The sequence below is a fragment of the Rhinopithecus bieti genome, unplaced genomic scaffold (assembly GCF_001698545.2).
Source record: "Rhinopithecus bieti isolate Rb0 unplaced genomic scaffold, ASM169854v2 scaffold_82287, whole genome shotgun sequence".
NCBI classification, from domain to species: Eukaryota; Metazoa; Chordata; class Mammalia; order Primates; family Cercopithecidae; genus Rhinopithecus; species Rhinopithecus bieti.
In genome coordinates, this window is record NW_016830049.1 from 25,832 (window position 1) to 42,144 (window position 16,313).

Genomic DNA, 16,313 nt, shown 5'->3' on the forward strand with positions numbered 1-16,313 from the left:
AGCACATTAGACAGACTGGAAAGATTACCCTGTGGGCCTGGTCTAATCACGTGAGCCCTTAAAACCAAAGTGCTTTCTCCAGCCTGTGTAGAAAGAGAGGTCAGAGAGATTTGAGGTATGAGAAGGATTTTCTGCACCACTACAGGTATGAAGCAAGGAGGAAATGAATTCTGCTAGTAGCCAATGAGATTGTAAGAGGACTACAAGCCCCTGATGAAAACTTTAGCCCTGGCTGATGCCTTGATTTTAGCTTAGGGATGCTAAGCAGAGCATCCAGCCATACTCTGCTGGCCTTTGTGAGAGAATAAATTTGTGTTGTTTTATGCCACTACATGCAAAAATTGAGACATAATATACCAGCATATTCTTTTGGATCTTTTTCTTTTTTTAAATTCATCCTAATCCTTAGAATCTGAATTTTGGGTCTTCTTCTAGGTGAATGTGTGTGTATATTAATCTATGTATTTGTATATGTATTTTTTACTAAAATCAGTAAATTACCAAAAGAAAAAATAGTTTTTTTTGTTTTGTTTTGTTTTGTTTTTTTGAGACGGAGTCTTGCTCTGTCACCCAGGCTGGAGTGCAGTGGCGCGATCTCAGCTCACTGCAAGCTCCACCTCCCGGGTTCCCGCCATTCTCCTGCCTCAGCCTCCAGAGTAGCTGGGACTACAGGCGCCCGCCACCATGCCTGGCTAATTTTTTTGTATTTTTAGTAGAGATGGGGTTTCACCATCTTGGCCAGGATGGTCTCGATCTCCTGACCTCGTCATCCACCTGCCTTGGCCTCCCAGAGTACTGGGATTACCAGTGTGAGCCACTGCGCCTGGCTGCAATACATTTTTTTTTAATGCTGCTTTGTCTGTTCAACTGTCACTGCCTTTACATTTCAGTAACATTTTATCTTATCTAATACCCGACCTTATTACAGTTTCCCTGGTTAACCCTAAAATACTCTATATAGCTGATTTATGCAAATCAGGATTTAATCCAGGACTCCATAGTGCATCTGGTTGTTCTGTTCCTTGATACTCTAAATCTAACATAGTCCCCCTTTTTATGTTGAAGAGACTAAGTCTTGTTGCATCCTGTGGTGTCATTTAGCTTTTACCTTTATCTCCTGTGTTTCTGTAATCTGGAAATTATATGTAAAGGCTTGATGGGTTCAAAATAAACAGTTCTGGTTGAAATATATGCTAGATTATATATTTTTCATATTCCATGACAGTAGAAGTTATATTTAATTGATCAACCCCTAGTGAAGCTGAGCTTGACTGCTGGTTTGGGGGAATGGCAGTCTGATCTCTCCATTGAATAGTTATGTTTTTCTCTAATAACTGGAGAATAATCTGTGTGGTGTGTTTTAGCACCAAATGAATGTCCTTTTTGCCATTAAGCATTTACCTAATAGTTGTAACACCAGTTTATAACCTTTGCCTTAAAGTAATAATTTTATTAGGGTTTATAAAATTATATTTTTCTATTTTCATTAGCTACATTCTTCATTCTTCAAAAGTAGAATTTTTCTTCATTAACCAGGGCTTTTTGGTTACTTTAAAATTTTTTTTTTTTTCCCTTTGAAACGGAGTCTTGCTCTGTAGCCCAGACTGGAGTGCAGTGGCGCGATCTTGGCTCACTGCAAGCTCCGCCTCCCGGGTTCACGCCATTCTCCTGCCTCAGCCTCCTGAGTAGCTGGGACTACAGGCGCTGCCACCATGCCCAGCTAATTTTTTGTATTTTTAGTAGAGACGAGGTTTCACCGTGGTCTCAATCTCCTGACCTTGTGATCCACCCGCCTCGGCCTCCCAAAGTGCTGGGATTACAAGTGTGAGCCACTGCGCCCGGCCGGTTACCTTCAAATTTAGTCACTGTTAGAAAGTGAGGACAAATGCTTAATTTCAATTTACCAAGTTCTAAATAAGAGATTAATTTATTTTATTTTTTATTTTTTTATTTTTATTATACTTTAAGTTCTAGGGTACATGTGCATAACGTGCAGGTTTGTTACATATGTATACTTGTGCCATGTTGGTGTGCTGCACCCATCAACTCGTCAGCACCCGTCAAGTCATCATTTATACCATGTATAACTCCCCAATGCAATTCCTCCCCCCTCCCCCCTCCCCATGATAGGCCCCAGTGTGTGATGTTCCCCTTCCCGAGTCCAAGTTTCCTCATTGTTCAGTTCCCACCTATGAGTGAGAACATGCGGTGTTTGGTTTTCTAAGAGATTAATTTAATAGCTTTCCCAGATAGTGACAAAAACCTTTGATTCTGGTGTTCTGTTTTCTAAGCATCTTTCTGTACTTATGGGTTTTTATTGATTCAGTGATTCGTTTTAATTCATTTCATTGATTCAGTCCATTATGATCAATGTTCTTCTGTTGCTCAAATTGTCACAACCTTGGTTAATAGGAGTACCTTTCAGGCTGGCTCCTGAGTTCTTTTGACACAACTTAGTTAATCTTTGAAAGCTTTCTTGTTTTCTGGCTCAACAAGGTGAGTAGGTTTGCACTTTTGCTACAGAAGATTTGTAAACAGCCATTTCTCGTTGGAGCTTTGGTTCCTTTTAGTGTAGAAAATCCAGTCCGGCAACTAGGAGAACAAGATGATGTTTTGTTATGTCAGAAAGTGCCTGGTAGAGGACATTTTGAGTTGCTGTGTACTTTTCTAAAATTCTATTAGGATTTATTTTTAGAAAGAAAGTTATAATAATACTCATAGACTAGGTTTAGAAAGTCTTATATTTTATGGCTGGGCGCAGTGGCTCTCGCTTGAAATCCCAGCACTTTGGGAGGCCGAGGTGGGCGGATCACGAGGTCAGGAGATTGAGACCATTCTGGCTAACATGGTGAAATCCCGTCTCTACTAAAAATACAAAAAATTAGCCGGGTGTGGTGGCGGGTGCCTGTAGTCCCAGCTACTCAGGAGGCTGAGGCAGGAGAATGGCGGAGCTTGCAGCAAGCCGAGATCTCCCCACGCACTCCAGCCTGGGTGACAGAGCAAGACTTCGTCTCAAAAAAAAAAAAAAAAAAAAGAAAGTCTTATTTATTTATTTATTTTTGCTTTTATTTTGAGACAGAGTCTATATTTTATTCATTTTTTTACTTTTATTTTGAGACAGAGTCTCATTCTGTTGCTCAGGCTTGGAGTGCAATGGCACAATCGTGGCTCACTGCACCCTCTGGCTTATGGATGCAGTGATTCTCCCACTTCAGCCTCCCCAGTAGCTGGGACTATGGGCACATGCCACCATGCCTGGCTAATTTTTTTTTTTTTTTTTGAGATAGAGTCTTTCTGTTGCCCAGGCTGGAGTGCAGTGGCGCCATCTCGTCTCACTGCAACCTCCGCCTCCCAGGTTCAAGCAGTTCTCCTGCCTCAGCCTTCCAAGTAGCTGGGATTACAGGCACATACCACAATACCCGGCTAATTTTTTTGTATTTTTAGTAGAGATAGGGTTTCACCATATTGGCCAGGCTGTTCTTGAACTTCTGACCTCAACTGATCCGCCACCTCGGCCTCCTAAAGTGCTGGATTACAGCCGTGAGCCACCGCGCCCAGCTAATGCCTGACTAATTTTTATATTTTTTTGGTAAAGTCACGGTTTCACCATGTTTCCCAGGCTGGTCTCAAACTCCTGACCTCAGGTGATCCGCCCGCCTTGGCCTCCCAAAGTGCTGAGATTACAGGCATGAGCCACCATGCCCCACCAAAAGTCTTTTATTTTATTTTATTTAGTTATGTTTTGAGATGGATTCTTGCTCTTGTCACCCAGGCTGGAGTACAGTGGCACGATCTCGGCTTACTGCAACCTCTGCCCCCCAGGTTCAAGTGACTCTCCTGCCTCAGCCTCCTGAGTAGCTGGGATTACAGGTGCCCGCCACCACACCCAGCTAACTTTTGTATTTTTAGTAGAGATGGGGTTTCGCCGTGTTGGCCAGGCTGGTCTTGAACTCCTGACCTCAAGTGATCCACCCGCCTCAGCCTCCCAAAGTGCTGGGATTACAGATGTGAGCCACTCTGCCTGCCCAATTCTTGTATTTGAAAGGGAAGTGGGCCAGGTGCAGTGGCTCACATCTATAATGCTAGCACTTTGGGAGTCCCAGGTAGGAGGATCACATGAGACCTGAAGTTTGAGATGGGTCTGGGCAACATAGTGAGACCTCATCATCTCCACTTAAAAAATATAGCCAGGCTTGGTGGTGTTTGCCTGCAATCCCAGCTACTTGGGAAGCTGAGGCAGTAGGATCACTTAAGCCTGAGGCTGCAGTGAGCTATTGACTGTGCCACTACACTTCAGCCTGTGTGACAGAGAGAGACCCTGTCTCAAAACTAAATGAATGAATGAAGTGGTATTGAATACAAATGATTATTGTATTATTTAAAATATAGACTTTCTAGCCGGGCGTGGTGGCTCACGCCTGTAATCCCAGTACTTTGGGAGGCCGAGACAGGTGGATCACAAGGTCAGGAGATCAAGACCATCCTGGCTAACATGGTGAAACCCCATCTCTACCAAAAATACAAAAAATTAGCCAGGCGTGGTGGCATACACCTGTAGTCCCAGCTACTCAGGAGGCTGAGGCAGGAGAATAGCGTGAACCTGGGAGGCAGAGCTTGAAGTAAGCCGAGGTCATGCCACTGCGCTCCAACCTGGGTGACAGAGCAAGACTCTGTCTCAAGAAAAATAAATAATTAAAAAATAAAATAAGAAAATATAGACTTTTTAAAAGGATTGCTTTCTTGGCTGGGTGCAGTGGCTCATGCCTGTATTCCCAGCACTTAGGGAGGTTGAGGCGGATGGATCACTTGAGGCTGGGAGTTCAAGACCAGCCTTGCCAACAAGGTGAAACCCCATCTCCACTAAAAATACAAAAATTAGCCAGATGTGGTGGCGGGTGGTTGTAGTCCCAGCTACTCAGGAGTCTGAGGCAGGAGAAATGCTTTAACTTGAGAGGCGGAGGCTGCAGTGAGCTGAGATCACGCCACTGCACGCCAGCCAGGGTGACAGAGTGAGAGTCTGTTTCAAAATAAATAAAATTAAAAGGATTGCTTTTTTGATTGTGTGATGTATTAGTTATTGCTGCATGACAGATCACCCGAAATTTAACAGCTTAAAACAACAAACATCTTACATATTTCTGTGGGTCAGGAATCCCAAGAGGTTTAGATCGGTGGTTCTAGCTCGGGTCTCTCCTGAGATTTCGGTTATGATGTTGGCTTGTACTGTGTGGTCTGAAGGCCTGGCTGGGCTGAAGCAACTGCTTCCAAGCTCACTTGTGGCCATTTACCAGAGGCCCAGTACTGTACTGGCTTTTGGCCAGGGAGGCCTTAATTTCTTACATATGGGCCTCTCCATAGGGCAGCATGAAACTTGGCAGCTGGTCTCCCTTACAGTGAATAATCCAAGAGAGTATGAGAGTGTGCCACAATGGAATCCAGGTATCTGTTATAACCTCATCTTAGAAATGATATAACATCACTATGCCATATTTTGTCAGTCACGCAGACCCCTGGTACAGTGTGGGAGGTGACAACACAGGGTATTAATACCAGGAGGCAGGAATCATTGGGATCGTCTTGGAGGCTGGCTACCACATTCAATTAACCTTGCTATTAATTTCATTTAATCCCTACATCTGTCTTCATATTTGAAGAGGAAAAGATACTTTCTCATGTAAACTTAATGGTCTTAAAGAGTAAGACTCTCTTATGCAACGAAAGAATAAGACTGTCTTTAGAGATCTTAGTGAGAATTGTAAGAAATAAACAGAAGTCTGACTGCCTTATTTGATGTCACTGATGTATGCTGTATTGCTGGAGTAGAAGTTAAATAGAAAAATTGACCTGGTATATTCTACCGAAATGTGTCTTTTGACAATTGAGATGTTCTTAATAGCTAAGTTTTAAAAAATGTGTTTGTTTGCTTTTTGTTTATATTTTATTGGTATGTATCTTATACTGCAAAATACATTTTAATGCCATGAAAGAATATGTTGTCTCTTTATTCATCAGCTTTATAGCTTATGTTTATGTATGACTTCTTAGAAAAGTATAAAAAGATACTAAAGTCATTCCATTATATTAGGATTATTTATGTTCTTAATGGTATTTTATGTTACTTGTTCATTAACACTGGAAGGGGAAAGCAGGGTTATAAAATAGTTCCTGTTTGTTCAAACTAAAAGGTGTAGATATACTAGAAAATTTAAAGAGATTTCAGGAAACGGGCATTGTACAGATAGTAGAGGGGGGGAAAATCAGAGGCGAATGACTCCCTTTGAAGACTTGCCACCAAAATGGACTAACAGAGTCCAGGCTCCATATTTGAAGAGGAAAAGATACTTTCTCATGTAAACTTAATGGTCTTAAAGAGTAAGACTCTCTTATGCAACGAAAGAATAAGACTGTCTTTAGAGATCTTAGTGAGAATTGTAAGAAATAAACAGAAGTCTGACTGCCTTATTTGATGTCACTGATGTATGCTGTATTGCTGGAGTAGAAGTTAAATAGAAAAATTGACCTGGTATATTCTACCGAAATGTGAACTGTAGTTACATTAGCAATGTGGAAATGTAGATGATCTTCTCATATACAAATACATACCTAGGTTTCACTTTCAGGGGGAACATCTTTATATTTGAGGAGCACTGAAAATATATTTGATTAAAAGTCTGTATTTAATCTTTGGCAAAAAAGCAACTGTACATTGTAACACTGTACAGTTGTACAACGGTAACAATAAAGGAATAAGGTGCAAGGAAATGTACATGTCATGTATATATGATATATAGATATAATATATGTAGATATATATCTTATATAACATATATATAGGTATATATATAGTGTATATATAGATATAATTGGCAGACAATAATGGAACACATGATACTGATTCTGTTGCGATGATGTTGGTATACTCAGGCTGCTGGCAGAGGTATACGTTTTTTCAATTTTAGGGAGTAGTTTCTCCCAGGAATTCTGTTTTATTCCAAGGAAGTAATTCAAAAGGAAGGAAAGAGTTTGTTACTTCGATTTATGTATTGTATTACTGTTTGCAACAATTTTTTTTTTTTTTTGAGACGGAATTTCACTCTTGTTTCCCAGGCTAGAGTGCAGTGACGCGATCTCAGCTCACCGCAACCTCAGCCTCCCAGGTTCAAGTGATTCTCCTGCCTCAGCCTTCTGAGTAGCTGGGACTACAGGCATGCACCACCACGCCCACCTAATTTTGTGTTTTTAGTAGAGACAGAGTTCCTCCATGTCGGTCAGGCTGGTCTCGAACTCCGGACCTCAGGTGATCTGCCTGCCTCAGCATCCCAAAGTGCTGGGATTACAGGTGTGAGCCACCGTGCCTGGCCTTTTTTTTTTTTTTTTTTTAGATGGAGTCTGGCTCTGTTGCCCAGGCTAAAGTGCAGGGGCGCAATCTCGGCTCACTGCAATGTCCGCCTCCTGGGTTCAAGTCATTCTCCTGCTTTAGCCTCCTGAGTAGCTGGGATTACAGGCACCCACCACCATGCCCAGCTAATTTTTGTATTTTTAGTAGAGACAGGGTTTCACCATGTTGGCCAGGCTGATCTCGAACTCCTGACCTCAGGTGATCCACCTGCCTTGGCCTCCCAAAGTGCTGGGATTACAGGCATGAGCCACTGTGCCCAGCCTGTTTGTAATAATTTAAAAAACAATACAGTTATAATTTATAATAGTAATATAGTCATTTGTAATAATATAAAAAATCAGAGGAGAATGGTTAGGTAAATTGTAATACATTAGTACAAGGGAATGTGCAGCCATTGTATTGACATTGTATAGGTGGTTTTCAGCTTTCACGTATTATACATTGACATGCCAAACTTAGACATATGTCATCNGTGCCTGGCCTTTTTTTTTTTTTTTTTTAGATGGAGTCTGGCTCTGTTGCCCAGGCTAAAGTGCAGGGGCGCAATCTCGGCTCACTGCAATGTCCGCCTCCTGGGTTCAAGTCATTCTCCTGCTTTAGCCTCCTGAGTAGCTGGGATTACAGGCACCCACCACCATGCCCAGCTAATTTTGTATTTTAGTAGAGACAGGGTTTCACCATGTTGGCCAGGCTGATCTCGAACTCCTGACCTCGGGTGATCCACCTGCCTTGGCCTCCCAAAGTGCTGGGATTACAGGCATGAGCCACTGTGCCCAGCCTGTTTGTAATAATTTAAAAAACAATACAGTTATAATTTATAATAGTAATATAGTCATTTGTAATAATATAAAAAATCAGAGGAGAATGGTTAGGTAAATTGTAATACATTAGTACAAGGGAATGTGCAGCCATTGTATTGACATTGTATAGGTGGTTTTCAGCTTTCACGTATTATACATTGACATGCCAAACTTAGACATATGTCATCTAACTCCATGTTTCTCAAACTTTAGTTATAAATATTTAAAACTTAAGTTATTCTCATGGATTCATGTGTTGACTTAAGTAATTTGAATTATAAGGCTACCTAAATATAAAACATAAACTAGGTAAAGCTCCTTATACTTAAATGCACTATAAAACTGAAACTAATTTACCAATAAAATAATAACCAGTAAAATATTACTTGAAAATACTAATTTATGTAAAAGTGATATTTTACTGAAACCAAATTGCACACCCTCAGTGTAAATGTGATACCAGTGCAGCAACGGGTTTGTTTGTTTCTCTTCTTTCTTCTCTTTAGAGTCAAGGTTAGCAGGTTCTTGCAACTGTGACACACCTGTACAACTGGGTGCTGTGAATGACTCAGTTCTCATGATTTTGGCTCTGTTTAGTCTACTACAAACAAATTTTTTTTTTTTTTTTTTTTACCATAGTGATCAAAACATTGGTTTTTTTGTTGCTGTTGTTTCGGGTTTTTTGAGACAGGGTCTCACTCCCATCACCCAGGCTCAAGTGCAGTGATGTGATCACAGCTCACTGCAGCATCAACCTCCCTAGACTCAGGTAATCCTCCCACCTCAGCTTCCCTAGTAGCTGGGATGACAGGTATACACCACCACACCCTGCTTTTTTTAGTAAAGGTGGAGTCTCGCCATGTTGCCCAGGCTGGTCTCGAACTCCTGGGCTCAAGCAATCTGCCCACGTCAGCCTCCCAAAGTGTTGGGATTACAGACATGAGCCACTGTGCCTGGGTGATTGTTTTATTTGGCAATGTATCATTTATTATTAAGACTATGTCATTTTTTTCTGATTAGCTCAAACCAATTAAAGTGGTACCGCATTGCCAACTAGATGTTAACACCACACAAAAGTGAGCACTGAAGTCCTTTGGCAATAGTGAGTTCCATGGGGGTCATCCATGTGATGCATAGTGTTTATTCTGTGATGTTTCTAAACATCATTAAAATGAAAACATGAAATTAAACTGAAAAAGAAGTTGCAGATCTCTGTGAATGTATCAGCAGGTCTGTGTACTCCAAAATTGATCTAATTACTGTTTTGAGCTGTTAGTTTGTGCTACAATGTGCCGGACTCTGCCACTGCAGGAAAGAAGTGGGTCTTATTTGATTTTGTTACCTCCTGCTGTTAGCCTTCTGGTTCTTACTCCCACCACACATTTTGACGGGAAAAGAGTGAGTAGCGTAGGTGTCGAGGGAGGTGGTAAAGGGGAGGCTTGTCCAGGATGTCACTTGTGCGTGGAATGGCTGGCAGAGATCCTACGCAGTTTGTGCAGCAGACACTGGAGAAGGATTCTCCCATCTGTATTCCAGACACCTACTTTGTGTTTCTGGTGCAGAGTTTTAAAAACTTGACTGCACTAATACATGGTTAGGTAAACCTTTGGGAAGGGAACTACTGAGTTCAGCTTCCTGGTGCTGGGCTGATGGAGTGGTTGCTGGGGTCCTTCTGCCCCACCTCCACTTTATGATATGTGAATTTCTTATTTGTCTTTTAGAAAGTTAACTTTCAAAAAAAAATTTTAGGGATAATATTATATGAAAATAGGTGATCTTTAGAACAGGGATTCCCAACTCCCAGGCCACAGACCAGTACCCATCAGTGGCCTGTTAGGAACCTGGCCTCACAGCAGGAGGTGAGTGGCAGCAGCAGCAGCAGCAGTGACAACAATGGTGATGACGATAATGATGATGATGACAACTGAAGATTTATCTGTATTTACTGCCACTCCCCATTGCTTGCATTACCACCTGAGTTCTGCCTCCTGTCAGATCAGCAGAGGCATTATATTCTCATAGGAGCACGAACCCTATTGTGAACTGCGCATGTGAGGAATCTAGGTTGTGTGCTTCTTATGAGAATCTAATGCCTGATGATCTGAGGTGGAACAATTTCATCCCCAAACCATCCCCTGCCAGCCCCCCTGTATTAGTCTGTTTTCACACTGCTGGTAAAGAAATACCCAAGACTGGGAAATTTACAAAAGAAAAAGGTTTAATGGACTCAGTTCCATGTGGCTGGAGAGGCCTCACAATCATGGCAGAAGGTGAAAGGCACATCTCACATGGTAGCAGACAAGAGAAGAGAGCTTATGCAGAGAAACTCCACTTTATAAAACCATCAGATCTTGTGAGACTTATTCACTATTATGAGAATAGCATGGGAAAGACCTGCCCCCATGATTCAGTTACCTCCCACCGACTCCCTCTCACAACACTTGGGAACTGTGGGAGCTACATTCAAGATGAGATTTGGGTGGGAAAATAGCCAAACCATATCACCCCACATCCATGGATTGTCTTCCACAAAACCAGTCCCTGGTGCCAAAAACATTGAGGGCTGCTGCTTTAGAAGATGTTGGGCATGGGAGTTTGATATTGCAAAGAAATCAACACCAAGACGGAGGATCCCTCAGCAAGACTAGTTTACTTTCTGCAGAAAGGGTGCACTCATCAGCAGTCCAACCACGAGAGCACGCTGAACAAAGGAGTCGAGGACATTTATAACCTTTACATCCTGATGCAACTCCCTAGAGCTGTGTCCCATTCCCATTGGCTGGGATGGGACCTCACACTCTAAACTTTACCCTATTGGCTAATAATTCAGAACTTTCCTAAATAGGGAGAAGGGAAAGAGGACAAAGAAGAGGAAGTTAGTGATAAGAGGTCAGAGGGGTTTCCAAAAAAGCAATGGCAAGCATCCTAATCCCGGACTCATTTAGCCTTATCTCAACCTACCAGAACAAGTTGGATCAGCCTCGGAATATACACATACAAACATTTAACCAGGGAATGATAAACCCTTTATGGATTAAGAAACTTTGAAGAACTTCTCTATTCCCTACAGAAGACATGATGTTCATTAAAAGGTATTGGGACAACCAAATCTGGAAAATAAATGCTTATTGCACACATATTAAGATAAATTGCAGATGGATTAATGAGCTTAAACAATGAAATCAGTAATTACTATATAAAAATACTGGTTCATGTTTTTTGTTTTTTTGTTTTTGACCAAGTCTTGCTCTATCACCCAGGCTGTAGTGCAGTGGTGCAATGTCAGCTCACTGCAGCCTCCACCTAGTGGGTTCAAGTGATTCTCATGCCTCAGCCTCTTGAGTAGCTGGGACTACAGGTGTGCACTACTACAGCCAGCAAATATTTGTATTTTTAGTAGAGATGGGGTTTTGTCATGTTGGCCAGGCTGGTCTTGGACTCCTGGCCTCAAGTGATCCACCTGCCTTGGCCTCCCATAGTCACTGTGCCTGGCCTGGTTCATGTTTTAAAAAATTATTTGTAATAGACAAAGTTGGAAACAAAGTGTATAACAGTAGGAAATTTATAGTAGATCTACACAATGGTGTGTCATGGTCATTAAATGTTCTTGAAGTATGTTTATTGACATGGATATCTTGGGAAGATGTTCATAATATATTGTTAAGTAAAAAATAGTTTAGGGAATTAGGAAAGAGCTGAGATTTACTATAATACTGAATGTTTACTAGGTTCTAGGCACTGCTAACTTCCTTGCAGCTTTTGTTTCATTTGACTGTCACATGTGATCCTGTTTTTGCATATATATGTGTATCTGTGTGTGGCTGTGTATAAATATATGCAAACCTATCTTCTATGAATGTGTATGTGAATAAGTATTTTAATGCTTTTTAACAGCTTTATTGAGGTATAATTGACATAGAGTGAACCAGACATACTTAAAGTATTCAATTTGATCAATTTAGGCATTTAAATATACCCACAAAATCATCAACACAATCAATATAATGAACATATCCATCACTACCCAAAGTTTCCTTTTTTTTTTTTTTTTTGAGACAGGATCTCACTCTGTCACCCAGGCTGGAGTGCAGTGGCGCAGTCTAGGCTCACTGCAACCTCCATCTCCCAGGTTCCAGCAATTCTCCTGCCTCAGCCTCCTGAGTAGCTGGGGTTATAGACATGTGCCACCATGCCTGGCTAATTTTTATATTTTGAGTAGAGGATGGGTTTCACCATGTTGGCCAGGCTGGTCTCAAACTCCTGACCTCAAGTGATCTGCCCACTTCAGCCTCCCAAAGTGCTGGGATTACAGGCATGAGCCACTATGCCCAGTCTCCAAAATTTCCTTTCTAATACCTCCCTCTTTTCTTACCCAACCACCACTACTATGCTGCTGTCCCCAGGAAACCTGTGTCTGCTTTCTTATTTTTTTCTTTTTTTTATTTTTTGAGACTGAGTCTCACTCTGTTGCCCAAGCTGGAGTGCAGTGGCACGATCTCGGCTTGCTGCAGCCTCTGCCTCCTGGGTTCAAGCAATTCCTGCCTCAGCCTCCCAAGTAGCTGGGATTACAGGTGCGCACCACCACGGCCAGCTGATTTTTGCGTTTTTAGTAAAGATGGGGTTTCACCATGTTGCCCAGGCTGATCTCAAACTCCTGGGCTCAAACGATTCACACGCCTCAGCCTCCCAAAGTGCTGTGATTACAGGCGTGAGTGAGCACGCCCAGCATGATTTGCTTTCAGTCTCTATAGATTGTGTTTTCTAGAATTATATATTAATGGAGTCATACAGCACATACTTTTTGGTGGTGGGGCTCCAGCTTTTTTTACTCAGTGTTATTTTGGTATTCATGTATGTTGGCTATATTAATAGTTCATTCTTTTTTATCACTAAGTTCTATTACATAGTATGGATATATCATAATTCATTTATTCAGATACTGATGGACATTTGGGTAGTTTCCAGTTTTGTGTGGACATATGCTTTCATTTCTTTTGGGTAGAATGGCTAGGTCGTATGGTAGGTGTATATTTAACTTTTAAGATACTGCCAAACTTTTCTAAAGTGATGGTACCATTCTGTTTTTCTACAAAATTGTATAAGAGTTCCATGTGGTCTATATTCTTGTATTTCCCTGATGATTAATGATATTGGGTACCTTTTCATGTGTTTGTTGGTCATTCATGTATTTTGTGAAATGTCTAAGTATTTTGCCCATTTTAAAAGCTTAGACTGCCAGGCGCAGGGTCTCACATCTGTAATCCCACACTTTGGGAGGCTGAAGCAGGAAGATCATGAGATTAAGAGATCTAGGAGACCATCCTGGCCAACATGAGGAAACCCCCCCTCTACTAAAAATACAAAAAATAGCTGGACAGGGTGGCACGTGCCTGTAGTCCCAGCTACTCAGGAGGCTGAGGCAGGAGAATGGCTTGAACCTGGGAGGCGGAGGTTGCAGTGAGCCGAGATTGTGCCACTGCACTTTAGCCTGGGTGACAGAGTGAGACTCGGTCTCAAAAAAAAAAAAAAAAAGCTTAGATTTATCTTTTAATTGTTTATTTGTCAGAGTTCTTTATTATTGTAGATAACAGTCTTTGGTCTGATCTGTGTACTGTGAATATTTTTTCATAGGCTGTGGCTTGCTGTTTCTTTTAAGATTAGTACTTATAGTATCCTGTCCAATAAATCTTTCTTTTTTTTTCTTTGTCTTTTCTTTTCTTTTTTTTTTTTTGAGACAGGCTGGAGTGCAGTGGTGTGGTCTTGGCTCACTGCAGTCTTGACCTCCCAGGCTCAATGGATCCTGTCACCTCAGCCTTCCAAGTAGCTGGGACTACATGCACGTGCCACCGTGCCTTGCTAATTTTTCCATTTTTTGTAGAAGCGTAGTCTCATTATGTTGCCTAGGCTGGTCTCAAACTCCTAGGCTCAAGTGATCCTTTCACTTCAGCCTCCCAAAGTGCTGAGATTACAGGCATGAGTGAGCCACCATGCCCAGCCTCAATAAATCTTTCTTCACTGGAAATATACTGGAATGTTTTCCTATGTTTTCATCAAGAAATGTTATGGTTTCGGTTTTTAGGTTTAGGTATATGATCTATTTCAAATTAGTTTTTATGTACGATGTGAGATAATGGTTGAGATTATTTTCTTTTCATACAGTTGTCTAGTTGTTACAGCATGATTTTAAAAGACTTTCTTTTACTAGTGTTTTGACTTAGCACTTCGAGTAAAATGAACTATGTATGTGTGGGTTTATTTCTAGACTGGTCTTTTTTGTCCTATTGATTTGTATATTCTAATTCCAATACCATACTGTATTGATAACTGTTGCTTTTTTATAAGTCAAAATTAGATTGTTTAAGCCTCTAAATGTGTTCTTCTTTGTCCAGATTATTTTGGCTATTGCAGATCCTTAGTACTTCCATATAAATTTTAGCATCAGCTTTTAAATTTCCTTTTTAAAAGCTTGCTCAGATTTTGATAAAGATGTCATGGATCCATCAATTCAACTGGGGAGAACGGACATGTTAACAATATTGAGTCTTCCATTCTGTGGTATATAAAATATGATACATCTGACATATCACTTCATTTATTTAGGGTTTCTTTCTCTCAGCATTTTTGTGGGTTTTCTTCCTTTTTCTTTTTTTGAGACAGGGTCTCTCTCTGTCGCCCAGGCTGGAGTGGGAGTGCAGTGGCACAATCTTGGCTCATTGCAGCCTCGACCTGAGTTCAAGCGATCTTCCTGCTTCACTCTACCATGTAAGTGGGACCATGGAAGCCACACCCGGCTAATTTTTATATTTTTGGTAGAGATGGGATTTTGCCATGTTGACCAGGTTGGTCTTGAACTCCTGGGCTCAAGCAGTTGTCTGTCTGTGCCTCCCAAAGTGTCAGGTGTGAGCCACTGCACCCAGCCCAATTTTCTTGTTTTTAGTGTAGAGATCTTACCCATCTTTTAAAAGATTCATTCATAGAGATTTTATCTTTTTGATATTGTTATTAATAGTAATTTTAGGCTGGGCGCAGTGGCTCATGCCTGTAATCCCAACACTTTGGGAGGCCGAGGTGGGCAGATCACTTGAGGTCAGGAGTCAGATCACCAGAGTTTGGGAGTTTGAGACCAGCCTGACCCATATGGAGAAACTCCATCTCTACTAAAAATACAAAATTTGCTGGGCGTGGTGGCGCATGCCTGTAATGCCAACTACTCAGGAGGCTGAGGCAGGAGACTCGCTTGAACCCGGAGGCAGAGGTTGAGGTGAGCCAAGATCACGCCATTGCACTCCAGCCTGGGCAATAAGAGCGAAACTCCGTCTCAAAAAAAAGCAACAACAACAACAACAACAAAACCTAATTTTAATGTTCATTGATAGTTTATAGAAAAACATTTGATTTGTGTCTATTAACCTTATATCCCACAGCTGGCTGGGTGTGGTGGCTCATGCTTGTAATCCCAGCACTTTGAGAGGCTAAGGTGGGTGGATCACCTAAGGTCAGGAGTTTGAGACCAGCCTGACCAACATGGTGAAACCTCGTCTCTACAAAAAATACAAAATTCGCCGGTCGTAGTGGTGCGTGCCTGTAATCCCAGCTGCTGGGAAGGCTGAGGCAAGAGAATCACTTAAACTTGGGAGGCGGAGGTTGCAGTGAGCTGAGATCGCACCATTGGACTCCATCCAGCCTGGGCAACAAGAGGGAAACTATCTCAAAACAGCAAAAACAGGGCGAGCGCGGTGGCTCACGCCTGTAGTCCCAGGATTTTGGGAGGCCGAGGCGGGCGGATCACGAGGTCAGGAGATCGAGACCATTCTGGCTAACACAGTGAAACCCCGTCTCTACTAAAAATACAAAAAAATAAGCCGGGCGCGATATCACATACCTGTAGTCCCAGCTACTCAGGAGGCTGAGGCAGGAGAATCGCTTGAACCCGGGAGGCGGAGGTGGCAGTGAGCCGAAATCACGCCATTACACTCCAGCCTGGGTGACAGAGTGAGACTCCATCTCAAAAAAAAAAAAATAGAAACCTTGTAGCCCACAGCCTCACTAAATTCATTTATTCGTTTTGGTATTTTTTTGAGATTTTTTTTTTTTTTTTTTTTTTTTTTTTTTTT

At 41.7% G+C, this 16,313-nt stretch overlaps 1 protein-coding gene across 1 annotated transcript in view; it reads left to right on the forward strand.

Moving 5' to 3' along the window:
• Positions 1–16,313, forward strand: part of DPY19L4 (dpy-19 like 4) — a 73,395-nt gene that overhangs the window by 22,193 nt on the left and 34,889 nt on the right. The gene's annotated exons all lie outside the window — the stretch shown is intronic.